The following is a 13,642-nucleotide window of genomic DNA, read 5'->3' as shown; positions in this document are numbered from 1 at the left end:
AGTGAAAGAGAATCAAGAATTTTGTAATATACCAGTGTATCTCAGGGAGAAGTATGAGCAGCATTGCAATGCATTGTGGGAGGGTACAGAGAAAGCCATGAAACTAGTAGGTATAATTCTGTGGAGTGTAGCTGGGACTGGGAAATGTTTTGGTTTCCCTGCACTATCAACCTCCACCCGTCCTGTAAATTGAATCTGGAATCTGACTGCTGATAACAATTAGATTTGTGTTTGCAATTCTGTGACACATCAGAGTGACCATGGCCCTAGAGAGATATCTATGACTGAAATGGCATCTAAAATGTTTTAATTCTATAAGAGAGGAAATTTAGAGAAGCATTTTCCTTATTAGCTTTTAAGTGTCAGTGTCCAAAATTTCACCAACGGGGCTTCATGGTTTAGAGTGATTAAAAATTCACAATGTTTAGTATAATAGGCCAACTTTCACACTTTAGATGAGAAAAGCCAGCTATTCAAGATAAATGTACCTTTTTGAGGGATTATATGACCACCACGTTTAATAACTTGAGGCCTCTAAATGACGCTTAGATATTGTATTTTGCTGAATTTGACTGTTATGAAAAATTCTTCGAAAATCATTTCCCACGAATGGAAATAAAAATACAGCTGCAAGTGCTAAGAGTAGTGAGATGACATTTTATTTTTTATAAGCTAGTTGGCAAAAATTCAACTTTCATAAGCACATATGCCTGTCTCAAGCTTTTAAGGAGTCAGTCTTATGTTTTGTACCATTCTTTCTTCTTGCTTATTAAGTGAGTGCAGTTTGAGCCGAGATCAGTTTTTATATGAAGCTCAAAGGTAAGGATTTTATTTTCTATAATATTTGCATAGACATAATTGTTTCCACACACTTCATCCCTACTCCCCACTCTCCTACCCCCAGACTGCATAGCACTGTAAAACTAATCGGTTTGAAACCTCACTCTCAATGTCACACCTTTGTTTCAGAAAAAAGATTCTATTTCATTAAATCAGAATGCTTCATGCTGGTTCTCATAGCCCTCAATAGCCTGACCCCACTTTCCTTGATAGTTATAATGAGAGTAATATCTTTTTTAAGGAAGAGTCTTTCTTTTATCTTTCTTTTTGACTTCCTGAAAATAACACCTTAATAAACAAGCCTGTCTTGCCTTCTCTAGTCCAGAAAGAGTTGAGAATTAAGATATGGGAGCCATAAAGATTCTGATCAAAGTAAAAACTTCATTACTAAGAAAGTAGATATGGAAAAAAAACAAACATGGCTTGTAACTGCTATCATGTATTCAAAGTTTCTCTCTCCCTTCCTCTAACTTAATCCCACAACTGTAGACACTCCCTTGCAGAGGCAGACCCAGCCCTGGTTAGCTCACCATACCAAGGAGAAAAGACCAGAATTTGCCCTCTCAGCAGAAGGCTGACCCAAAAGAGTGAGGAATGAGCTAAGTCAAACTTACCTGCTTCCTTCTTTCACACTCACCAATGCAAGAAGTCCACATATGGTAGGTGGGTAGAAAGAAGATGGATGTGTTTCTCATTCTCTCTCTGTTTCAGTTTTCTATTGCTGCATAACAAATGACCACAAACTTAGAGGTTTAAAACAATATCTGTTTATTAACTCAACATTCTGTATGGCAGTCTATTCAAGGTCCTCAGGCTGAAATCAAGATGTTGGACAGACTGAGTTCTTATCTGAAGGTTCTGGGGGAAAATCCATTTCTAAGCTCATTCTTGTTGGCAGAATTCAGTTCCTTGTCGTTGTAAGCCTGGGGTCCCCATTTTCTTGCTGGCTGTTAGGCAGGGGCTACACTCAGTTCCCAGAGGTCATCCTCATTCCTCACCACATGGCTCCTCCATTTTCAAATCAGCAGCGGTACATCAAACATGTTTTGTGCTTTGAATCTCTGACTTCTCTGTCTCTGACCTCTAGACTTAGGTTTTAAATAAGCTTTTTGTTTAAGAACGTTTTAGATTTGTAGAATTACTGTAAAGATAGTATGGAGAGTTCCCATATACCACACACTCAGGTTCTCTAACTATTAACATCTTTCATTAGTATGGTATATTTGTCACAATTAATAAACCAAGTTGATATATCGTCATTAACTAAACTCCACATTTAATCAGATTTCCTCAGTTTTTCTCTAACACCCTTTTTCTGTTCCAGAATCCCATCCGATATGCCACATTACATTTAATCTTCTAAGTTTCCTCTTGGCTGTAATAGTTTCTCAGATTTCCAAGTTTGTCAGGAGCTTGACAGTTTTGAGGATTACTAGTCAAGTATTTTGCATAATGCCCCTCAATTAGGATTTGGCTGATGTTTTTCTCATTAGACTGGGATAATGTGTTTATAGGCAGATCAGAAAGATAAAGTGCCATTCTCATCACATTCTATCAAGGGCGCACGCTGTTCATATGACATCACTATTGATGTTAACTTTGGCCAAGTGGCTTAAAGTGGTTGCGGTCAGTAAAGTTACTCTGTTTTTGCCCCTTTCCATACTGTTCTCTGGAGTGAGTCACAATGTGCAGTGTACACTTAAGGGGTGGAGAGTTATATTCTACCTCTGTAAATGTAGCATATTCACATAAGTTATTTGGAAATCTTATATACAAGATATTTGTTTCTTTGCCCCTATTTATTTATTTGTTCAGTCATTTATTTATATCAGTATGAACTCATGGATGTTTATTTAGCACTTTGGGTTATAATACAATATTTATTTATTTATTTATTTTGTTACTCGACTTCTTTCAGCTTTAGTCACTGGAAGCTTCTTTAGTTGGCTCCTGCATCCCTTTGGCATCCACCCAGAATATCTCCCTTTCTTATAGTCAATTCTGCTACATAACATAACCTAATCACAAGAGTGAATTCCATCGTATTTCTAGTCTTAACGATTGCATAGAGTATGCACATGTAGGCACAAGAAATCTTGGAGCCACCTTCCAATTTTGCTTACCATCATCTCCCTCCTAAGAAGCGAAGTTGAAAGTTACTAAACCCTATAGAGCATCATAAATGGGAAATAATTCTTCTCCATCTCAATATTATGCACACATATTATGGAAGAAAGAGGGTTTCCCTGTGTTTCTGTGCATATATCCTTGCTCAATTTATTTTTCTGTCCTTTTCCCCTCCCTTTCACTCAGACCCCACATCTAGTCTGCCAGCAATACTTATTGGGTCTGTATTCAAATATATCTCAACCACTCCCCTTTATATCCATGGTCTACATTACCATCTTTTTATGTAGAAAGTACTGTACCCTCCTCACTGGCCTCCCTAGACCAGTTGCAAGAACTAGAAAGATTAAAGCAACAAAACATAATAGATCATATCCCTAATCTGCTCAAAAATCTCCAATACCTTCCTAAAGCTATTAGCATAAAGCCCAAAATCCTCATCATAGCCTGCAAGGATCCAGGTCAGTGCTTTGAAAACTATCTGTGGAGAAGGACCAGTCCTCCCCACCAACTCTTTTGTATAATGGACTCATGAGGCTGTCACAACCCTAACCTAGCCTCACTGAAAGTGAGGTACATAGACGTGTGTGTCTTGATGTGATCGATGACTTATGAGCTATTCTTTTTGAATAAAACAAAATGAAAATCTAATCAAGCCTCTAGTGCTAACTTTCATTAAGGGACAACTCACAGGGGTCTGCAATAAGTCAAGCAAATGAAAAAAATGTGAGGGACACTCTGAGTATAATGGCAGCTCTTGTTTGGATCCTAATATAAACAAAGCAACTGTAAAAACACGTTTTGATGTAACTTAGGAAATGTTAATATGGACCACTATTAAATCAATATAGGGAATATTGCTAATTCTACTTAGTTATGATAATGTGATTTGTAAGAAAATGCTCATTTTTAGATATACTTCATGAAATACACAGAGGTCAATGACATTTTGTCTGTGATTTGCTTTAAAATACATCAGTACACAAAATAAATTACAAAAAGGATAAATGAAACAAATTTGACAAAATCTCATAATTGTTAAATCTGGATGATATATGTGAATATTTCGAATTAGTTTTCATTCAATAGTTTTCATTAAAATTCAAAAGAAAAAGAAACACAAAACCCCATACCTCACTGGGGTAAGAACCTTCCACTAGAGTTTTCTGTTCTTAGGGACCACATATCTGACTGGAGGATCCAGATGCTATCCTAGGTCCGAATCAAGAGCAGCCTCACCGTGTACCTCACATGTCCCTTGTTTTCCTATCTTTTTCTTTATCCCAGAAGTCACACTACACCGTGGCCATTCATCCTGCCCATGGCTTCATCCTGATCTCAATTCCTGACGATTCTAAGATGTCGTGAGAGCCTCACAATGCTCAAAACTAGAGTCTTGAGTTCTGGTCCTTGTCCACATTCAAGTCTACATCATGGATTGTGAGAATCAAGACAGAACTTTCTGAAGGTCTAAAAGGGGAAACAATTTGTATTTTTAAAGGGTCAGGTTTTTTCACTCTAGGTGGAGGAAGAGAGAAAACAATAACCCAAAGACCTCTGAGCCCAATACAACTTAGAGAGAATTAAGAGACTTACCTGAGTATTAATTATAACAATTATGTTAATAACTAATATTAATTGAGTTCAGTTTACACTAGGCACTAGGATGAGGCCTTTACATTCATTATCTTATTTGTTTCCAGTAAGAACTCCACAAGGTGCTCATTATTAATGTTCATATTTTACAATGCTTCATTAACTTGTAAAAGTAAGACAAGTACAAAGGGAAGGAGTTAGGATTTGACCCCAGATCTGACCCCACAGCCCACATTATGCTAAGAAATAGAGAAAATAAAACTTTTCCCCAAATACGGGGGACTCTGTTAAGTATAGAAACATCTTTTTTTTTTTTTTATACAGATGAAGGACCCTCACTTTTCATTTATTTAACTTCTTTTGATTCATTATCAGCTGTGTGTCAGATTCTGCGCCAGGATTAGGAGAATAGTGATAAATGGGACCTGGTACCAGCTTTTGGAGAGCTCAAAATCTAGTTGGTAAAACTGACACACAAAAGATAATCAGAATGCATTATTATGGGTGTTAAAATTGAGGTATACAAAGTGGTTGTTTTTCTGTCTTTCACAGCTTGACTGCAAGCCATACTTTAGAATAAGGGCTAAAATTGAAGTGTTTATGAAAAGTGTAACCAGGGGAAAAATTAAATGTTGGCCTGAAATACAGTTGGGGAAGACAGTTTAGACGAGAGGATGGAGGGTAAGAAAAATCAGTAGGACTGCAGCAGAGCAGATAGAGGCCAAAACAAACAAGAGTGAAGGTCCCGCAGAGGTCAGGGCTCAGAGGGCTCAGAGTAAGGAGGGAGCTGTGACTCTGAAGATGGCTGGGGACTTAAAAGTCATGGTTTTACCGGACATTCCATCACCCTCACTTTTTTTAAGGCAGAGGAAATGTTCAGCCAGACATATTAGAAGAAGGTGGGAAGTTGCACAAAATTTTGCTAGAATCTTTTTGACCAATGCTCAGTCTTGAGTGTGAACTTTGTCGTAAACTATTAAAAGACAACATTTCTTTGAAACAATTTTTTTCTTCCAATTTTCTCCATATTCTTCGTCTCTATTTTTGTCTTGGATTTTGAGGGGAATACAAACCACTGCATGGTGTTACAAGTAAGTAGTCCCTGCAGAATGCCACCTGAGCCCCTTGGCAAGCACAATGGCTGCTTCTGATGCCAACGCTGGATGCCTCAGATAAAGGACTAATAGTAATTGCTGTTCAAACCCTTTTGGAAGTTTCCAAGCTGTCTTTGGCATCTGTTCGGTGCTTGTTCCGCTGGAAGCTAGGGAATGAGGGATTTTGAAGATACTATTAACATTTTTTGTCAATTAGGAAATGTGTGATCAAATAATTGCCTTAAACCATTCAAGATGGCCCACCTCAGAGAGCTGGAACGAAGCAATGGAAGGCCGTCTATACTTCACCTTAGTCATGCAGTTTACTTATGGTATGATGTTAAATGAGAAATCTAAGTTATGAAAGATTCTCAGGGGTTTGTTTGTCCACATGGCTCGGAAATATTTGCTGATTTGAACATCCTTTTCCAATGCAGGCTCCTGGCAAGATAAACCATTCCATTTTCTCCATATGTTGTCTGGGATGCCCTGCTTCAGAGCCCATAATGATGATCTTTCCTCCACAGGGGAAGGCTGTTTCTCCCTTCTCAATCTTTCAAAATGTTATTTGTTTCATCCACACTTGGATTAATTTCTGATTTTGCCATTTAACAGTTGAATGACCTTGGGTACATCCCTCAACCTCTTCACACCCCAGTTTCCTAATCTGTAAAATAAAGATGATGACTGTGCTTAACGCTTAAGATCGTTGTATGTCCACGAAGCACTTAACACTTAATAAATGCTTAAAAATTGTCACCTATTATTTTAATATAAATTATTACAACAATAGTAGTCTGCTTTACTGCCATCACAGCCATAGAATCCTTTCTGATTCTCTACACAGAAGTTATCCTCCACCTGTTCTGAATTCTCATCGCAATGTTTCTGCATCCTTTTCATGGAGTGCATCATTTCTTACCTTAGGTGTCAGTGAATATATACATGTTCTGTCTCTCCTGTAACTTCTGGAGGTCAGTGTCCATATTTTATTCACCTGCATGTCTACATTTTCTAGAATGGTGATATGCTTAGGGGAACTCCTTAAAAACATTTATTGCATAGATATTTTATCTCCTTCATATTTTGAAAGTGATAACCAAATAACATGTCATGTAAGTTAGAAGGTCTCAATGGAACCACTAGTTACTCTTGCTTAGGTGGCCCTCAAGGTCTGCTGACTGGCCTCCTTGGCTCCAAGCCTGGCCCCTCCAACCGCACTTTCTAAAGAGAGATTTTCCTAAGTCATAAATGTGATGGGGTTAACCCTTTGCTTTATTTCCTTCAGTGGCATCCAATGGCCAGTCTAACCTTCAGCGTTATCATAAAGGAAACTTCATAATCTTCTGACCCCTTCCCCCTCTTTTCTAAACTTGTCTCTCATTACTTTCTTTACCTCCTGCAATATGTGGTACCCATACTGGACTACTTGAAATATGACATTTTCCAGAATCTTTCTCCTCCCTGTTCTGTGCATCTTCCTTTTTGTCTGGAATAAACTCCTCACCACTTTCCACTGTCATCTAGCTTACTGTGACTCATCCTGTAGGATTCAGTTTAAATATAACCATGTCACCTCACCCAAGAAAGGCTTTCCAGTTCCTCTCTACTTTGGTTATTTCCCTCTCCTATACGCAGTCTTGTCACCCTGTATCTCTATCATAACACTTAAAGCACAGTATTAAAATTTCTTATCTTACATGTAGGTTTTACATCTCGGATTGTGAAATCTTTAAATACAAAAACTCTGGATCATCATTCATCTCTGGGGATTCTCTTCTAAGAGGTCCAAGACTTCTAATGACACGGAATCTACCTCATTACCTTCTACCCTCATTTCCACCCACTTCCTGCCTCACTTTTAGTTAATACCAAACTGTATAAAGTTTCCTTCAAATACTAACTTATTTAATGTTTTCAAGCATTTTTGAATGTAGTTCACCCTTCCTATAAAACTCATTTCAACTTTATTCTCTTGATCAATACTTAGCTTTCTACTGACATTTATCTTAAAGATGATTTCTTCTAGAAAGTTTTTATAAGCACTCAATTTAAGTACCCTTCTATGTTCTCTGACATATATAACATGTATGACTTCTGCTTCCCTCATGAGTAGATTCATACTTTTTCCAACAAAAATCTATTGATCTCTTAGTGTGCATCTGGTATCTTCTAGACCACGATTTTTCAACCTTGACATTGTTGACATTTTAGGGCAGATAATTCTTTGTTTTGAAGTCTGTTCTGTGTACTGTGGGTTTAGCAGCTTTCTTAACCTTTGCATGCTAGATGGCTATAACATGCAGCCCTGCCCTTGTTGCAACAAAATGATTAAAGGTCTCCAAACTTTGCAAAATATCACCTATGGAGCAAAATCATCCTTGGTTGAGGACCACTACTCTATACCCTAAGATTAGAACTTAGAGCTCCTCTATTTGCTTACAGTGATGGATGGGTATTTAATCCACTGAAGAGTACTTTTCTGTGTGGTGCTACTACTGATAAAGAGTACATGTTTAGAACCTAGGAAATGAATTCTATTTCCTGTTAGTGTCACACTCTCTTATTTCAAAGAGGCTTTCCTAAATTTAAAAAAAAAAAAAAAATGCTGTTCTACTTGCTGACAAATACACTAGGTAAGACCCAAAGAGTATTATAACATTGTCATTATAAGTAATAGGCAGTAAACACCAAGGATTGGTACTGGGAGATCAACATAAAAATATTGCCAAAAAGTGGAGGATATGGGCAAATTTCTATTCATTTAATGCTATTTTGCATTCACAACAATAGTCTCCATCACATCAATATTCGTTACCTATGTTTTTAATCCTAAATCCTAAACAAATTAAACCTCTTTTCTTCATGATCTAGCTATGGAAAATAGGCAATCATCAATTTTTCAATTTGACTCAATATAACTGAGTTTTATGCAATTCGACACACATTGTGACCCCTCCTCTGCATACCTAACTCTTTAATAAAGTTTTAGGACCTTGCTCAAGTACTGACTTTCTGGTGGTTGTCCAAGATCTGGAGAAAGACTAGTTAGGCAGAGGGGAAAAACAAAAGTCCACGTGATTGTAGAGGCTTCTCAGGGGCAGGAATGCAGAGAGTTGGTTTTGCAGAATGAGCAGGAATCTTTCAGACAGACAAGGCAGTGAGACTGTACCAGAGGATGGCACCAGACTGCAAATCAACGCATGGCTTCCTTCCTAAAAAATGTCTTGCTACAAGAAACTCAGCAAGGGAGATGATTCAAATTCTGGCACAAGTTTCTTATTGCCTTGAGGATTGGTTACAAACATTTTGTAGACCAGAAAATGTCCATGACTATGCCTTGAGTAACTCTGTTGTAGGCACAAAAAACAACATAAATGGACCAGAGTCACGATACCATTTTAGTAAGCTTATTCTATTAGAATTTTTGAGAAAGTACATTAGGGCATAACGTTGAGTATGATGAAGGTAGGACAGGAATTAGGGGGGATAAAAGCAAAAACAAAAAACCTTTCCACTCTATAGTGAATTGGGTCTGTATCCTAGTATTTTCTTATGTCAGTAGTTGAGTGAGGGTTATATGGGAACTCTCCATACTGTCTTCACAACTTTTCTGTATATCTAAAACTATCCTACAATAAACTGTTTATTTTTAAAATACAACAGAAATCTTCATAAGAAGAGAGAATAGCCCGAACAACCGGAGAAGGTAAGCAGGAGGGAATTGTTAGGCTAGGCAGGGCGCCGAATCATTGGACAGGATTGAGTTACCTGTGTTTTTGCAATTATAGATCCCTATCCTTAGCCCCTCGATGATCCCTTTCTTACCACGTGTGCCCTTGCTCTCACTTCCTCTTATTACTAATTAGGCTGTTTTATGTGAATTTCAGCATGCAATATTTCATATTTAATAACCCTGCATCAGAAGAAATGGGAAGTCAAAGAGGCTGGAATTTATTGCCAGGTGTTCTGGAAAACATCTGGGGCATTTATAGCGAACCCACAAAATTCCTCAATACCCTGAGGAATCTACAACGCACACTTCCCGGAATCCAATAAGTTTCAGCTGAGAATCCTATAAATACCACAGGACACAGGCTACACTCTGATCAAGCCCATTCACTGGATATTCAGGCGACAGTAAGTTGACATTCAGGAGTAGCCATAATTGGCCTTTGCATTTAGCACCTTGTTAACATAAATTGAGGAAGTTCGCACCTCTAATCTCTTGTTACTAATGTCAGGCTGCTAGAATCTGAACTCAATAAGATGAGGTTGGCTGCTGGAAAAGCTTATTTTTCTCAACAGGAGGAAACGAATCTAAATGTTTCAAGTGAGAGACATGGAATCTGACATGGGAAGTCACTTAAATCTGTGGGCAGCTTCCAAAGCTAAAGGTTAAAGTCATAAAGTCACTAAAGTTTTCACTCAGAGTCCCCACGATTTCTGTCCTTTTAAAATATCACCTCACATTCTTCCTTGTGCCTTATATTAGAGCCAAACTGATTAATCCGATGCATCCAAATACAGTCCATGTTTTCTCTCTTCTCCTCTTTGCCCAAGCACCATTTCCTCCTATCCTCAAAAGCCCAAGTCTCATTGCTCCCTAAAAATCCTACTCAAATTTATCCTCTTTTAAAAATAGAGGGATTTGAATCCCTATCTCCATGAAGTCTTCTTTATTCCTTCAAATATCACTGTTATTTCCATCTGTGTTTATTATCTTTGTCACAACAAAATTTAACATCTAGGTTGTGTCATTTATTTTTCCTTAGCAAAATGACATACTTCTTGCAGAAGGCTCAAACTTCTTTATTCTAACAGTGCCTAAAATAGAGCTAGTGTTTGTGATGGCATCACCAAAAAGAAAGTAAAGCTTCCTGTTGGGGGTGGGGGGGAGGGCATTAGGATAGCAATTATAAGTGAGGATTGCTTAAGCCAGAAATAAGTCCAGAGTTTGGGCCTTTATAGAGGCAGCAGAAAGGTCATCTAAAAAGAGATGAACAAGGACTTCAGGATTAAGATCACAAAAGAAAGCTGATTAAGAGAATTCCCCTGCCCCAACCAAGAATCCAATATAATGAATGAAAATATATATAGTAGAAAGGAAGAAAAATTTACCATCAGCAACGAAACATGGAAAAGAAAACCATCTAATGCTTCAGAAATTAGAGGTCATGTAATGAAAAAGAAATTTATATAGTAGCTTAAATTGTCTGGATATCTCAGCAAAGCTTTCAATCTTAGATGCCTTACTAATAAACTGGCAGATCCTGAGAATTTTCTCCATATCTCCAACATTTTGAAAGAAGCAAACTAAGTGGTTATCCTTAAATTCTCTGTGTCCTTGCTGGAGAGTAGTGGATATGGTCACTGGAAAAACCAGTAAAAGAAGGAAACTTGGGGCCAGCCTGGTGGTGTAGTGGTTAAGTTCGTGTGCTCTGCTTCAGTGGCCCAGGATTCACAAGTTCAGATCCCAGGAATGGACCTATACACTGCTCATCAAGCCATGCTGTGGTGGCATCGGACAGACAAAATAGAGCAAGATTGGAACAGATGTTAGCTTAGGGACAACCTTCCTCAAACAAAAAGAAGAAGATTGGCAACAGATATTAGCTCAGGGCGAATCTTCCTCACCAAAAAAAAAAAAAAAGAAGAAGGAACTCAAGTCTCCAGACCTACTCTGAATTGGGAAATTGGGGGAATAATCCAAAGCACAATGGTCGCTATGCCATGAGAATAGATTATACTTTACAACTAGGAGAAATGAATCTTAATGGAGCACCTGTAACCAAACATTTAAAAAAAAGCGCAGCTAGTGCAAAAACACTGTGCATCCATTATTTTGGACAACTCCCCTTCCCCATGCCACTAAGTTGCAGAGGAGTGTACAGAACACCAAATATCTAACCCTGAAACTACTCTTTGGTAAAGAAAACAAACTCATCCCGGATAAGGAAGGGAAAGAGTCAGTATTCAAGAAGTCACTGAGCTGCCCGGCAGTGAGCAAAATGACAAAGAAAATGGCATAGCAACTACCCAGATTTAGCTAAAACAAGGAGGAATAGCAACACAGTATTTCAAGGACAAATAATCAAATCTAAAAGAAAAAATAAACAAAAGAAAATTCTTCACAAGTGTTACAATTTAGAACAAATATAATTACTATCTGAAATTAATAAACCGAAGTCTGAAAGACATGCAGATAAACTAACAACAAAAGATGAAAAGATATATTGAACACCTGATGAAGAAAATAACATCATTACTGAATTGATACATAAATTATAACCAGCAAGGAATGAAACAGAGTCAGCTGAAAAATCAAATTACAGCAACAACAACAACAAAACTTGGGATAATCAGAAATAATGTAGGTGAGAAAGACAAAAAAGAGTAAACCAATTAGACAATAAGAAAAATAGGTATACTTGAAATACAGGAAAAACTAAAAAGCAACCAAGAATGAGAAGAAGGAGGATGTGTTTTCAAACCCTTTGTAGAAGAAGATTTCCCTGAACTGAAAATAGAACTAAATTGGCAGATACGGAGAATAGACAGCATTTCAATAAAATGTGATAGGAAATAATCAGCACCAACATGCATCCTGTTTAAGTTATTGAACTGCAGGTACAAAGAAAGTTTTCTTTAGGCATTTGAGCAGAAAAAGCAAATTATCCACAAAGAAGATATAACCAAGCTGGCTTCACACTCCTCTCGGCAGGAACATTCAATGTGGAAGACAATGACTTTTTGTCTCCAAAAGTCTGAGGAAAAGAAATTGTCTAGTAAGAATATTGTATATGCATTAATCAATCAAATCAACAGGAAACATTTTACGAACTTTCATTTCTAATTTAGATTATTAGCACCTGCAAGATAAAAACTTTGAGTAATTATAGTAGCTGGCATATCACATTACATATACAAATATTTACAGAAATTTTGAAGGGAATTGTGAGGTCTTAGTTTCTTTTATCAGGTAACTTTTAATCAGATAGGGGAGACACATACTGAAATAAAATTTGAGGTAACAAAATGAATTCCTAAGGTCACAGTGGTTTAGGAAAAGAAAAAATTAGCATATTCAGGTGGCCAGAAAGTTCTTGATAGTAGTGGCTTTTGGGTGCAATGATGAAGGATGAGTAAAACGTGGAAATGTAGTGATGGAGATAAGGCAGTTCCAGCTGTGGAACCAGCATGAGCAAAGGCATGAAAGTGGAAGATGTCTGATCCATTCTGGAGAGTGTAAGTCATGTCAGGGTGGCTTGGCAGGCCAGGATGGGAGAAGGTAGTGACGGAAGAGAAGGTTGACACAAATTTCTGAAAAACCTTGTGCATTTCTTATATGTTATCCACTAAGCAGCATGAAACCACAGAAGACTTTAGAAACAGAGAATGTGTTTTAGGGTATCTAGTTTATAATCCACTATAAAGGGTTAAGCCAGCCCTGGTGGTCTGGTGGTTAAGATTCAGCACTCTTGCAACCATGGCCCAGGGTTTGTTTTCCAGTCAGAGAACCACACCACTCGTCTGTCGGTGGTCATACTGTGGCAGCTACATGTTTCTGTGATGCTGAAAGCTGTGCCACAGGTATTTTGAATACCATCAGGGTCACCCATGGTGGACAGGTTTCAGCGGAGCTTCCAGGCTAAGACAGCCTAGGAAGAAGGACCTGATCACCCACTTCCGAAAACACTGGCCATGAAAACCCTATGAATAGCAGCGGGACGTTGTCTGATACAGCGCCAGAAGGTGAGAGGATGGTGCAAAAACACCGGGCAGGGCTCGGCTCTGCTGGACACAGGGGCACTAGGAGTCAGGCGGCACTAACAACAATAAAGGGTTAATATAGCCATAGCTTGTATAATAATTTAAATGCCTTGAATACAGATCCTTCCATTGCCCCAAGATTTATTTTTTCCTTCTTTTAAGAGACAGAAGAAATGCATGACTTTCAAAGGACGTCCTGAAACCATTTTTAG

The 13,642-nt window shown here is 38.0% G+C and overlaps 1 long non-coding RNA gene across 2 annotated transcripts in view; it reads right to left on the bottom strand.

Annotated features, from left to right (window-relative positions):
- Positions 1-13,642, bottom strand: part of LOC139082354 (uncharacterized) — a 96,995-nt gene that overhangs the window by 64,299 nt on the left and 19,054 nt on the right. For both annotated transcript variants that reach the window (XR_011538266.1, XR_011538267.1), the window contains exon 2: positions 1,455-1,561. This is a non-coding gene — a long non-coding RNA (uncharacterized lncRNA). The remainder of the gene's footprint in view (positions 1-1,454; positions 1,562-13,642) is intronic.

The sequence above is a fragment of the Equus przewalskii genome, chromosome 3 (genome assembly GCF_037783145.1).
Source record: "Equus przewalskii isolate Varuska chromosome 3, EquPr2, whole genome shotgun sequence".
NCBI classification, from domain to species: domain Eukaryota; kingdom Metazoa; phylum Chordata; class Mammalia; order Perissodactyla; family Equidae; genus Equus; species Equus przewalskii.
The sequence above is the reverse complement of the archived record's forward strand: the minus strand, read 5'-3'. Positions and strand labels throughout refer to the sequence as shown.